Source organism: Sus scrofa, chromosome 7, assembly GCF_054392235.1.
Source record: "Sus scrofa isolate SSC_HxYL_T2T_F1_AM1 chromosome 7, Sscrofa_HxYL_maternal_Yorkshire_Landrace_v2.0, whole genome shotgun sequence".
Lineage (NCBI taxonomy): Eukaryota > Metazoa > Chordata > Mammalia > Artiodactyla > Suidae > Sus > Sus scrofa.
The window spans coordinates 97,381,306-97,393,399 of record NC_139389.1 but is presented as its reverse complement, the minus strand read 5'-3'; the positions used below and the strand labels follow the sequence as shown (position 1 = coordinate 97,393,399).

The 12,094-nt window shown below is 47.2% G+C and overlaps 1 protein-coding gene across 1 annotated transcript in view; it reads right to left on the bottom strand.

Annotated features, from left to right (window-relative positions):
* FAM174B (family with sequence similarity 174 member B) overlaps positions 1-12,094 on the bottom strand; it is a 90,614-nt gene that overhangs the window by 16,977 nt on the left and 61,543 nt on the right. The gene's annotated exons all lie outside the window — the stretch shown is intronic.

The following is a 12,094-nucleotide window of genomic DNA, read 5'->3' as shown; positions in this document are numbered from 1 at the left end:
GAGTCCTTTCCGTACTTACTCTCTCCTACCTCAGAGTGAGAGGTGACAGGCATGCTGGCCTCAGATTTTTATAAAATGTGTTTACAGTCAAGGAGGTTTCTGAATGAGTTGTTTTGTTTCCACAGCCATCTAATACCAGTCCTCTTGGGAACCCTTTGCCCCAAAGGAATCGTTTCATGAACTTCACACGGTCAAAGTTGCAGCATCTGGAAGAATGCGTCCAAGGGTCTCAAAGTTTCTCCATTAACATGGAAATAAGTTGAATCTGCAAAACACACCCCGTGTTAAAGCAACGACAACAGCGTGATTCTATTCCTGACGGTCACACTCTCGGTCTCATCCCAGCTGTCGCTGTCCTCTATTCCATGTCTCCGTTTCCATGCTTTCCCCACCAGATTAGAGCCTTGAGGAGGGCAGGGGTTCTGGCTGGCCTCCTCCTCGGATCCCTCCCCAGGCACAGTGAAGCCAACTCCGGAATAATGAAAGTGACAACAACACAGTCAAGGCCTCACAGATGGCCTTTGCTCAGCAAGGAATCCCAGTTGGATCCTTGAGCTTATTGCCAAATGGCAGTAAAAGGAAGGTCTCATCGATTGAGAACCCATCCTGGGAAGTAGCCCAGACTCGACCCAACACCCAAATCCATACTTTCTCTTTGTCCAGTTATTTTTCTACCCTCTTCATGGTGTATTGAAAGCCAGGGAGATGCATAGCCCAGGAAAGGGAGGCAGGGTGCATGAGGGAATGAGGAACAGGGATGGGGTGCAGGAGGAATGAAGGGAAGTAGAGGGGTTTTAAAAGAAGCAAAGAAGAACGCACATTGTTATCAAAGCTTCGAAAGCCAGAGCTTTCATTTAACACTAGAATCCTGATCCCAGCTATTTCTGTGTGCTGCCCACACCCCCTGGGCATGACACCTGTCTTGGTTTTTGCAGTGACTTACAAGCACAAATTCTGAAACCTTTGGTGAAATCATTCTAACTAAATTAAGCGTGTGGTCTATACTTAAGGTCATGTGCAAGATGTACTGTGTCACTTATCACCTTAGTGACGTGCCATGTCTCTGTATAACACTCCCACCACCCTGATTCAAGGATGCTTCACGCAGGGCGTCGCCTTGGCGGAATGCTGTGGCCACTAGATGCCATGCGGGCGTATCATGCGTGCACAGGAGCACACGTGTTTATATTCTTTCTCCTCCCACTCAGCATTCTGGACACTCTTCTCTAATCCTCAGTCATTTGTGAAGCTGTCCTGCCGTGAATGATCAAAGTCTTGCACTCTTTTTCTCTACCGCGGCTTGCAGCTGGCCAAAAGCCTGGCTCTGAGTGAGGAATCCGGCGGGCCTGGCCCCTCCCGAGACCTCTGTGCTTTTGCTAATGGGCTCCCAGTGGGGGCCCTTTGAACCCGATCTGCCAGAAGAAGGCTCCCAACCCTAGCACTGCCAGCTCTTCCAGTGAATCTTGAACTTCATGCTTTTAGCAGAGCCTACTAAAGAATTGAGAGTACTTGTCCCTGCTCAGCCCTTAAGCTCAACTAGCATGTCCTGGAAGGCCGCTGCCATCTCCTGACAAATTCCTGGTTTCCCTTCTGCCTCCCCATCCTCTCATTTCTCCAGGTTCTCCCGGGATCTCTCCTTCCAGTCTGTTCATCTCAGACTCTAACGTGAGCCCCAAAGCCATAAAGAGCTGTGGCATTTCAACAACAAAAGGTACAATTAGCATCCTCCAAAGGAGCTTCCTCCTCGCAATCCTTCCCACACAAAGGGCCCAGCACATCCTCCCACCAAGGAGAGATGGGGTCCCCCAGGGTGGCCACCTAAACCCAGGTTCCAGGTCCATGAGGCCAGAAGAGGCCCCAAACTTTGGGCTTGCTCTCTCTGGACGCTCTTCCAAGTCTGGCTCGTCCCAGCTGTTATGTTCTAGTCTAGACCAGTGGTTTTCAATTTGTTTTGACCCCCCCAAATCACCCTAAGAAATAAATGTGCCTTTTCATCACCTCCCAGTAAAGATATTTAGGTATAATAGAGCTATATGTATAGGTATGGTACATATATTAAAAAAAAAAAATCACCCTTTCTATATGCAATACACGGAGGCTTTTGTTTCTAATCTGTTGTTTTAAAGTGCTGGCTGTAAACCACTAAATTGATTTCACAACCCACTAATGGTTTGCGACCGGCAGTGTGAAAAACGCTGCCATGTGAGCAGTGTCTAATTCAGCCTTGCACCCTGGCAAGCAGTCTTTTATTCTCAAGGGATGCCGAGGAAATTTCCAAATCTGAACAGATCCCAGGGCCCCCCTCTGCACTGGCCACATCCCCCTGGGGAGCCTGTAGGAGGCTGGCCTCTGCTCTGCCTCTTAAGGGGGCTCCACTCCTGCAAAGTATCTAGATATCTATCTATCTGGGCATGGACTGGGCTTGGCCACATCCCTCTTCATGGCCGTCTTCCCCCAAACCTCCCCACCCTCCTCTCCTCTCTCCCCACTGTTTACAAGATTGTGGGGTGAACTACACCTGTTCCCCGGGTGCCCGCAGCTCTGGCAGGAGAGAAAGGAACAGGGAGAGGTGGGCGGAGATGGAGGAAGAGAAGATCAGATCCCACGGGGTGCTGGGGGGAGGGGGGGTCTCTGTCCCATCCCCGGGACAATGGCCCCTTGGCACCGCAGCCCACTCAGGGCTGGGCTCCAGCCTGTCCACCTGCCCCCCGGCCGCGTAGAGGACCCCATCTTTCAGATTTCAACCCTGTTTCTCCCCCCGGAAAACCCTTTGCATAACAGAGACCATCCCTGACCCTGAGAACCCAAAGGAGGATGGGATGTCACCCACTGCCTGTTTGGCCAGTGTTTGGAGACACCTGTGATGACGCTCCATTCCAGTTTAAAGAGGGTGAGACCCTGGGAATCACTTGACAGAGCCTTTTAGTTTTGGTCAAAGGAAGGCATAGTCTTCTGGCCCCTCCCCCATGGTGAACCCCCTCTGGGTGGGCAGAGTGCGGGCAGGCAAGGGGCCTTTGCCCAAGCCCGAAACTCCTCTGCTGAGAGTCCATGTTTTTTCTCACATTCTTTTCTCCTCCCCTCACTGGGTGGTAAAAGGTCTGTTTCAGACATTCACTTCCCTTAAATGGGTGGCCTTTGTTGTGTTTGTGACATGACCTCCAGCCCCAGCAGCTTCTCCACTGACCCGCAGCCAGGTTTTCCAGCCACTTGGCCTTTCTGTTGGGGGAGCATGCAGGAAACACTAGGCACAGTGACAGTAGTTTCCACTCAGGCGACTCTGGGGTGGGGGCAGCGTTGGCATTCCCTGTTGATGGGTACAGAGAGTTTGCCCCTTTCCCTCAAGAACACAAGGAGCCATCCCTAGGCTCTCTTCCTCTCGCCCTTTCTCCCTGCTCATTTCATTTCAGCCCAGGCTGCTTCCACGCCAGGCTGGAAGACACTGTTGTTAAGCTGACGGTTGCATCTCTTCAACTGAAGGTTGTGCTTCCCTTGACCTGGCCCTGGGAGTTAAACCCACCAGCCAGCAGAGTGAGCAAGCTGAGGCTTCCGAGAACCCCCCCGAAACACAATCCATGCCCTCAAGGAATTTACAGTGTCTTTGGAGAGAAAGATGGACAAACATAGGCAACCATAGGAGGCAGCTAGGGGAAACGATAATCCCCTTTGGAAGATTCCTAAAGAGTGCTGGGCAACTGCAGAGGGGGGATCCAAGCTGGATTCCGAGTGAGATTCGAGGCTCCTAATGGGGAGAGGCGATGGGGGTTGCAGGCCACGTGCTTGGGAACAATTGAAGAAATGTTTGTGCAGGGAGGGAAGGTGGCTGCCGACGAGGGGCAAACATGGCAGCAGGCCACGGAGGCTCTGGGCCCTCCCTGAGTAAGAGTTTGGACGCTCACTTACGGGAAGTGGGAAGCTGTTGAAGGTTTTGTGAGCCAGTTACAGGGGAGATTAGCAGTTTCAGGGGAGAATCGCTTGTCAGTGGTGCATGGAAAGGACAGGAAGGGTGGAGCCTGGAGACTGGGATGCCAGTAGGGAACCAGAGATAAAGGTCAGTGACTGGCAGCTGCCAGGCTCTGGAGTCAGCTGGCGACGGTGTGCCTGAGCAGACGAGCTTGCTGTGGAAGGGCTGGGGAGTGGCAAGAGACACCATCTGTTAACGGATTGTGTTGGGGTGAAAGGTGACTTACTGGTGCCCAGTTTGGAAGAACTCGATGCCATTACACAACAGGGAAATTGGCCATAATTTAAGAGCAGAGTCCAAAGAGTTCCTTTGCAGGAGTGCTGGGCGGTGGGGTATATGGAAATGCTATATCCTTGACGCAAAATTACACCGGGAGACGAGGCAGAATTGTGGACTCATTTTCTCCCTCTCAGCTCCTCCCCACCCCCAACCCGATCTCTTCAGGCACTAAAGAACATTTTCCTTGGACACAGATGTCATTCCACCTTGAGCAAGACTGGACTTCCCCAGTCGATAGAGTTGCAACCAACTGCCCCACCTACTAGGGGGCCCAGGAGAGGTAGGGCCCCGCCTCCCTCACCGAAGGGCCTGGCAAGTCACAGAGGACAGCGGGCATGCTGCCTGGAGCGCCCCTGGGCTTGTCCTTGGGGAAGAGTAGTGCCACTTCCGTTTCTATTGGTCTAGTGGCATGAGCAAAAGCCCCAACAGCTCCGCTTCCTGTGGTTGGGGCCTCCCTTCTTGACCAGTAAGTTGCTGGGAGTGGCAGAGATTTCTGCAGGAAAGTGGAACAAAGCCCATCCTGTTTTCCCATGTCTTGTCATCTATTCACTCTTGTTCCTCACAACGTACAAAGTCAAGTCCGCTTAGGCCAGACCTCAGACCTCTGCTCTCAATGCACACATTTGGCTACTTCGCCAGTGGGAGTTCCCTGCCCCCCTCCCCTTTGTGATATTGCCCCAGCATCCCAGGGCCCTTGGCCTCTGCCTCTGGAAAGGACTCTATATTCAGGACCCAGGATGCTTCTCCGAGCATTCTGGTCCCTGGTACCACCTAGATGGCAGAGCAGACTGCGTGGCAGTCAGCCGGGCTGGGAGCAGGTAGCAGGGGATGAGAGGGGAGGAGTCCAGCCCGATCTCTGGGGGCTCTTCCCCAGTCCAGAGCTTGTTCTTTGGAGGGTCTGGTGTTGTGGCGTGAGCGCTGCTGTGTCTCTCCCCCTGTACTTTGGTCTTGATTGCAGCCCTCATGCCACCAAAGACACCTGCCCCTGCCCCCACAACTCAAACCCTCTTTGGCCCCACTGCAGGCAAGGCAGTGGCCCAAGCCAGAGAAGCCATGGTAGGCTGTGAGAGCTAGGTGTTGGTGTGGATACACACAGGACCCAGCCTCAGAAAAAAATCTGGCCCCAAGCAAAACGCATGCAAAGTGTCCTCCAGCCACAGTGGCCTCAGGTATAAAATGAGGTCTTTGGACTCATGAGGGAGCTGGAAATGACCCTCCAGCACCAGTAACACATCATTTTCTGAAAACCCATCACTCTTTCTTCTCCAACCCAACTCAATTTTCCTGACTCCTACATGTCGAGAACACAAGTAGGAGTCAACATGGCCTCCCAGGGACTATATCGTGATCATTGGCCCAGCACTTGCCTGAATAGAAACCAGGCAGCAACATCAAAAATCTCCCAGTTTGAAAGCCTTTTCCTTCCCTAAGCATTGATTCTATGCTTCTTAGGGGGTAGAGGGTACCTGCCCAGAGAATGAGCGAAAGGCAAACACTATTTCCACATACTCAAGACTCAGGAGGAGAAACAGACAAACAAGCAACAGTGTTAACGATGCTGTCTTTACTAGTGGATGCGAGCCCTGTCTCCTCCCCAGTTAGCCTGGGATGATGGACTTTTGGATCCAGCAATGGGAAGAAGGCAGTGATGCCCCAGTTCAACTCAATAGCGCCAAGACCCATGTAACTTTTACCTTAGACTTTGGCACTTTCTTTGTTTTTTGGTTGACAGGTGATTGGGATCTTTTGAGATTGGGACACTTTTATAAATTTGGCAGATGTACACGGATTCTTCCTTCCTGGACCTGAGCTCAGGGGATTAGTACCCCAGGCTTATTTCCTGATGGGTAGAGGGCCCTGGAGCCCCGGTGCCAGACAAAGGGGCAACCTTGTCTGAAAGAGTCTTCCCCAGGTATATTAATGACAGGGCTCTAGGCATGGGGAAAGCTGGGAGGATTCCTGAGAATTGGTGGCTGAAACTGTCCACCTGTTGGTGCCAGCCCTCACCCCAGGACCCCCAAGGGAGGGTCAGTTTCTCCTTTTGTCTGTGCCCTTCTCCTCCTGAGCCAGATGCCACCCCCATCTGTTTGAGCAATGTTTTTAAGCCATGGCACCTGTTCCCTCTACCTGCCCTATCTCTCCTGAGGCAAGGAAACCCCACCTTCCTTCCTCTCTGTCTGCCTGCCCCCATCAATCTTGACAAGAAAATCCTAGAAGTAATACAGTCTAAAACTAGCATAGATGTGTGTTGGCTGGGGCTGGGGTTCCCCACCACAGATAGTTTTGATGCTGATGTTGAGCGCATGCCCCTAAATGAGCCGCACCCCTGACCTGAAGCAAAATGGCCTCCAACAGCTTCCAGACTACACCTCCTCCCTGCACCTGGAGGTCGACCTCCTCCAGATTTTATGGAACACTTCAGCCTTCCTGAGGATAAAGTTATGAGCAGACAGTCAGGATCTCTGCCCAAAGGAAACCAGTAGTCTAGAGGGATGAGACAGGCATTAATCAAATAATCACGCAAGTTCACACTGACAGTTATTGGTGCTGGGAGGAAAATGTCCAGGGTGATCTGAGACTATTGAAGGTTAAAGTGGAGAAAAGGACTCTAGGCAACGCTGAATCCCCCTTTTCTCGGCTGAATTCAACCACTCAACAAATTTACTCGTCATATGATAATGGCTTCTTACTTCACTTCAAAACATGAGACAAAAGGGCTCCACTCCAGGTAATTTTTATGCTGACTCCAGGAGCCTCTAGGGCTTGACTGGTTCCTGGGGCTTCCCAAGGCCCAAACAAGACCTCCTCATCCACCTACTTCCCCAGGCTCCAGGCTAAGCACGCAAAAACACAGCAACCACATAAGACAACCAACAACTTTGCACATGCAGGAAGGTTGGGTTCCTAGATTGCTATTTTTGTTTATTTTTTAACCTTTCTCTTTTCTACATTTCTATCGCTTGTTTTCAATAAAGGCCCAAGTGATTTTGAGCCTGGTTTCAGAAATGGAAACTGAATGCACTGTGTTCTGCCCTGGAGAGGCCCACTGGCTTGGGCTGCTTCCAGTTCCTCCTGGCCTCGGAGGGGGGATGCTCAGAAATCCCTCCAGAGAGTACGGTTCCATCACTGTGTCCAATGTGCTGCCTATACCATTTACCTGTGGCTTCATGGTCCAAAGCAGACCTGCCTCTTTGTTTCTCATCATAGGTTAATTTCTAGCAGAAAGGTGATACTCCCTGACGGGGATCCAAATGGTCACTTGCCCCCAGATAACCCTTAGCTGAATCTATTGTGAAGCCTGTGTGGACCCCAGTCAGCTCACCTCTCAGGAAGCAGAGAGCTAATATTCGTCTGAAGACTGTCCCTCATTTCTTGCTCAACACACTTTCTCTAGCGCAAGTCCTTGAAAAGCGTCTCGGTTGACCAGAAAGGAGTAAACCAGAAAGCTTGGCTTCCAGGAATTGATTCAACAAGTGCCACTTTGGCCTGCCCTTTTCTGACTGATGAGATCCTATGGGAAGGCTGTGCTGTCTCTTGCAAATAACACCCAGACAAATGGAGCCTGACTAGTTCTCTCATGCTGATGGGCCTCACTGCCACATGGTGTCGCTGTTAAACATAGACCTTGCTCAGCTCCCCAGACTTGGGCTGCTAGTCCAGCAGTGCTTGATGCCCTGCCTGATCCGTTGGTCGCAGAGCAGGTTGCAGGCTTTTTAGAGGGAGAATGGCCCTATTTCCTAGATATTAAGCTCGCTCTAGAGTGTTCTGCCTTCAAGTGCAACACACACACTCAAACTCAGTCACTATTTTCCAAAGAACATCCAGTGTGCCTGACTGTCTGGGTCAAGGGTTGCTTCCTACCACACACTGTTCTAGAATTCCACCCCTTCCCCAGGTCAGGCTCTCTTTGCACCTTGCTTGTATTGACCCTGGGTCAGCAGTCTTCTCTCAAGGTCATATTTTATGTCTTGAGTTTGGCCCATCCTCACCTCCCCCAAAAGAGTGTAGGATTTTCAATATCAGGAATTAGGGGGTTGGAGTCTTCCCCAGACGACCCTAGCTCAGATGCAAATAATCCACCTCCACACCTAATTACCTTTGTATCCAGGAGATTCAAGGCAAGTTACAGAAGCTTCCTTAACAGCCAAAATTCATTAAAAATTAGTTCTTGCATTCACTGTTTCATATAACTGAGAAGGCTGAATAGTGGGGTTTTTTGAGGAGAGAGAGAAAAAATTTTAATCAAAAAAAATTGAAGCAGCTAAATTTACAGTACTTCCATATGTGTGGTCCATTCTGTCTACTTGGGGAATAAGGTCCCCCTTTTGTGATCTTTTATTTATTCTGTATATTCCACTAAAGAGTTAACTATCAAAGCCTAAATTCTAAGGTTTTTTTTAGCATCGGCAATGGACCTTCTGTGTTTAGAGCTAGAAAAGAAAATACTTCCCCATGGGCTGTTCTTCTAGAAAGAGATGGTTAATCTAAACAGAAATTCCCTTGACCCTCTTACTCAGAAATAGTGACAGTGTTCAATGTGGTACCTAGTATAAGTCTGAAAAAAGAACAATCTCATTTTTACTCTGGGGCCACATCATAAATTGTATCACATTTGGCTGCGTTTATCACTCTTCTTTAAACTTTTGAGATATTTAATTGGAATGATTAGAAACCTGAATACGCCAGACTGTTCGGCCACATGTTACTTTGTACCAGACTCTCATGAGCTCTCTCCAGGAAGCACCTCTAGAAGGGAATTCCTACTCGCTGCCTCTCAAATGATTATTTCTTTTGACTAATATCTTGTGACTGGTTTTATAACAACTGCTGAAGACCAGCCCTTAGCAGCATCCCCCCGCCCAAAAAAATCTTTCTGGCCAAAAGCCACAACCAAACTTAACAAATTATTATTATAAATGTCTTTGTCATAAGAAAAAAACTCAGCTGAAATAAATCCTTGATGGAGAAACCAGAATTTGTCCATCAGATCCAGAGAAGGGAGTTGTCTTGGGAAGAAGGAAGGATGGGGAACAGGTAAATTAGAGCATTCACTTTTTATTACATATAATTTGATATTATTTGATGCTTTTACAGGAAGCAATTACTTTCATGCTTTACTTTTATAATACTTAATTTCTTAAGTTTTAGTAAATGTCACTTCATTCTTAGTTAAACCCAGGTAATGCTGTCTTCCACTAATGTTGTACAAAAGAAATAAGGATTTAAGCAAAATGGTCTAGGGCCAAATTAGCTTACTGTTTAGCATCCCAAGAAAAAAACCTTTTAGGACTAAGATAAGACTGTAGCTTATATGGAGTTTAGACTTCACGGATAAGAAAGGTTTTTGAAGTGTGCCATATGAGACCAATTCAGATTTCTGTTCTGATGCATGTAAAGAATCTGTACTTTAGTATCAGAACAAGGCGTATATAGAAAATGTCATCTATCAGATAAGAATTTCTAATATGGGCACAAAAGAATGTAGTCTTATAACCATTCACATTTGTTAAGCGACTCAAAACCACTTTTAGGTGAACCACTACAAACCCACCACTGTATAAGGGTATCTCCTCCATGCAGATGACACGATTTCATTGCCATTGGTAGACAACCAGCCAAATATCTAATCAGCTATTACAAATTGGCCCCCATAACTTGGCTATATCCCCATACTTTTACTTACTGGATGACATTTTGAAAGCATGTAGTTCTTGAAGGATACAGGAAACTACTTTGCTTAGAGTTAGTTGAGCATTTTATAGTGATTTCAGAAATGTGTCTATAGGCTAAGGGGTCTTTTGGTTACACCTGTTCGGAATGATTCAGGCCAGAAGGAAAAGCACAGTCAACAAATGGGTTTAAACATGTATTTTATTTGGTTTTCTGGAATCAAAAATGAAAATATAGGTTGAAATTTAACTACAGCTTCCAAATAGATCAAAGCTTTAGAAAGAGAACGAGTTTTTAATTGTGTGAATTTTTTGTACTCGAAATACTGACATAGGTTCATGATTTTATGTTTTGTTTCTAAACGGTAAGTGAGAATGACCATGTGCCTTCCACATTTCCCCATATAACACACTACAGAAAAAGAAGGCTTTTATTTCCACCTCTCTGAAATGTATGTCCTTTTGAGCACTGATTTTTGAGGTATCAGAGACCTCTGGATATGAGTACTTCAAAACATTCTTCAATCTAAAGATTTTGATGAGATGAAGGCAACCTAGAGATCTGGCAAGGGTTACCCTGGTGCACATCTGTAGAATCATTTTTAAAGCTTAGGCTCTGCACTGGCTTGTAATTCAACATCAAGTTTCTCTTTGCTTCTTATTTTAAAATAACAAGTCCATTGTGGTTCTAATGCAAACAGCAAAGGACTAAGGAAAAGAGTTTAAACTCTTTGGTGGTCAGAAAGCATCTTGGCAGCTGGCAGCGATCAAGTGAAAGCTCAGTCCCTCAACCACTAGAGACCTGAAGATGCTCAGGGAATTCCCCTGAACTCCCTTCATATGCAGCTGGCACCTGCATGGAGCACCCACATTTTGCCTCAAAGGGGAATTGCTTAAAAGAAACTTCACCAATTAGCCATTTACCTCCTCTAATTCCTCCGCATGCCTCTTGTGACCCAACCATTGGGAAACTAGGACACCTGATGGAAAGGCACGATGACTAGGACTCTGAGAAGTTTCAAGTGTGTGTTTAGGGGGGTGTTTTTGTCAACTGGCTGATTTGGAGGGTGCCATTGTTCCTGTTGGCCTGTGTGTGCTTTCTCAGTCCCACGCTCTTCAATCCCAAGGACTTATTAGGATTCTCAGCTTTCCCAGAAGATCCCAATCCCACTCTGTACTGTCTGTTAACTAGCATCATGAAGTAAGCACACCCCTGGGATTCACCAGGAATGACATACTATCCAGCTGAGACAGGATGGGGATTATCTTGAAACACGGGTCTGTTCAGTTAGCTCTCCAAAGTGGCCTTGTTCAAACCCTGTCCTCAGGTCGATGGACCCCAAATCACACGCTGTCCTTTAAAGTTATCTGAAATTTCAAAATAAATTTGACCCTATAACTTGAAAATTCAACCCTCAAGGCAACAAGACAGTAGGCCAATTTGTTTGCAAACTGGAAGAAATAAAATGTCTAACATCTGTAGACTGTGATATGCACCAAGATAAAAGAAGAGCATCACTTGGAAAATTCTTAGTATTAATAAGATATTAAGGAAGTGTTAAGGTACAAGATAAATATACCAAAATCTCCCAAATGAATACGTTCCCTGTACTCCAACAACTAGCAGACTACATATGGGGAAAATTGCATTTAAAAGAGAATTGAAAAAATTATAAATGCTAATGAGAAATGTCTGAGACTTAAAAACAAACATTTGGAGTTCCCATTGTGGCTCAGCAGAAACAAACCTGACTCATATCCTTGAGGATGTGGGTTCTATCCCTGGCCCCACTCAGTGGGTTAAGGATCCAGTGTAGCTGCAAGCTGCAGCATAGGTTGCAGACACAGCTCAGATCTGTCTTTATTGTAGCTGTGGTGCAGACCAGTAGCTGCAGCTCTGATTCAACCCCTAGCCTGGGAACTTCCATATGTCACACACACACACACACACACACACACACACACACACACACACAAAACCGCAAACTTTTTACACAAATTAATAAAAAAGAAAAGTTAATGGAAAGACATAAACTTGGATTGAAATACTGGGTATATTAATGCTGTTCATTCTTGCCAAAGTAACTTTTTGGTGAAATGCAATCCTAATTAAATTCTAGTGGAATTTTTTTTTTAATTTGGTGAATGATTCTAAAGCTCATCTGACAACCAAATCGAAAAACGG